The sequence below is a fragment of the Callorhinchus milii genome, unplaced genomic scaffold, assembly GCF_018977255.1.
Source record: "Callorhinchus milii isolate IMCB2004 unplaced genomic scaffold, IMCB_Cmil_1.0 Scaffold5, whole genome shotgun sequence".
Lineage (NCBI taxonomy): Eukaryota > Metazoa > Chordata > Chondrichthyes > Chimaeriformes > Callorhinchidae > Callorhinchus > Callorhinchus milii.
The window spans coordinates 41,473,406-41,475,396 of NW_024704746.1; positions in this window are offsets into that span (position 1 = coordinate 41,473,406).

The following is a 1,991-nucleotide window of genomic DNA, read 5'->3' on the forward strand; positions in this document are numbered from 1 at the left end:
CCTCCACCCATTCCTCTCTATTTCCTTTTCCTTCACATAAGCATTGAGTTTCCTCTTAAATTCATTGACGCTTGCTACAGTCCTGTTTTTATTTGTATGTTAAGCTTACGTTTTCCTGGTTAGGCTAGAACTGAATTTGTACAATAATACTCCACTATGTCACTGCATTATCACTTTTCGATCGCTTTTTGTGTGAAAGTACAGCCCTCCTCCCCTTTCCTATTTTCTCCTCTGGTCTGCCCCAGGCCACAGAAACCTCAGGCAGATGACTTGCTCTTGTGCTTTTCCCAGATCTACTCTGAAGCAGCTTCTGGAAGGGACATGGGAGTGACCTGTTAGCAATGCTTTTTTCAGGTATTCCCCCTCCTTACACAGACTGGAGCTTCGCTCGGTGTCCTGGCCAACAATCCCTCAACAAAATTGGCTGTTATGTGGAAATTGCTGCGCGCAAATTAGCTGTCATGTTCGCCCATAAAACACATAGTCAAAACACTTTAAGTTTACAGTATATCTGGTGAAGGGCTTTGAGACATTTTCCGGTCATGCTATACCAAATAATAATAATAATCCTTACATTTGATATAGCGCCTTATCGTATCTTCGAGACGTCTCAAAGCGCTTCACAAAATATACTGTAAAGTGAATTGACTGTATATTTTGTGGGCAAATCATGGCATCCAATTGCGCATAGCAGTGTCCCACAAACAGTCGTAGATTGAGTGATCAGTTTATTATTATTCATTTTTGAAGGAATTATTACCCCCGGAAAAGCGATCCACCAATCGACTAACAACCAGATTCCTACTTATTGCTAGGTAAACAGAGGCATGTGGAGTAAGGCCACTTGCCCAACATTTTGCCCTGCTAGGATTCGAACCCAGGTCTCTCACTTGCGAGGCGATACTCTGTCCACTGAGCTATAGGCTGTAAGGACTTTTTTGTAAGGATTATTATTATTTATTATTATTCAGGATTTGGCTTTCTGGTTTTCCATAGTTATTGGGCTGAGATCGAGCAACTCAATTATATGGGATATCAGATTGAACTAAGCAGGAAAGGACTATGATTGAATTGTTGATTGTACTGTTCAGAGATTGTGGATCCTGCACAGTGTTGTGTATTTCAGGATTCCAATATGTACTTGTATTTTTCCTTTACGTTACAGTCATTATTAGATAATAACCAAAAACATGTTAATAAAAAATAATAATCCTTGCATTTGATATAGCATCTTTCACATCAGTAGAATGTCCCAAAACGCTTTGCAGGATTTTACTGTAAAGTATAGCGACTCTGTGTTTGAATGTCAATAATAATGCTTGAGAAAGGAAATATCATGACCTTAAAGAGAACATTCGGAACTTGATTTCTGAAAGTAATCTGCACTTTTGTGCTTCCATCTTGTGGAATGATCCTGTTATTTTCTTGGTTGGTGGGTATGTTGGTGATACTGCAACATAGTTTCATTGCTTAATTAAGCTGAAAATCTCTTGCTTTACACTGCAAAAAGGTCCTTTGTTGCAATTGGCACAACTGTTTATAGTTGGGAAAAATGTCCATTCTCAGCTGGGAAACATCCAAATCTTGGCAGGGAACGTAGTTTTTTGTAACGTTACTTGAACTCTCTGGGAAATGTCTGATTCAAGTGAATAACCTATTGGGGGCTCTGATGACATGACAGAATAAGAAAAATGAATGAGACTTATTATGAGGATTCTACAGACTGAGGAATTCATATGTGCAACATTTTACTGCTTCCAATCTTTCTGTCAAATTGCAATCCATATGGTAATGATTATCATAATCCATGTTATTATAACCAAATTTTGTTAATATTTTTTAAAAATCCACAAAATCGTTACCAGTTATAGATCTTTTGAGGTTCCCTGGTAATTATTAAGCAAGTCACGATGTAAGAAATAATCGCCAATATGAAGGAGAAGATAAACTATCCCATTAAATTATTATTATAATTTGGCAAGTGAATGCAT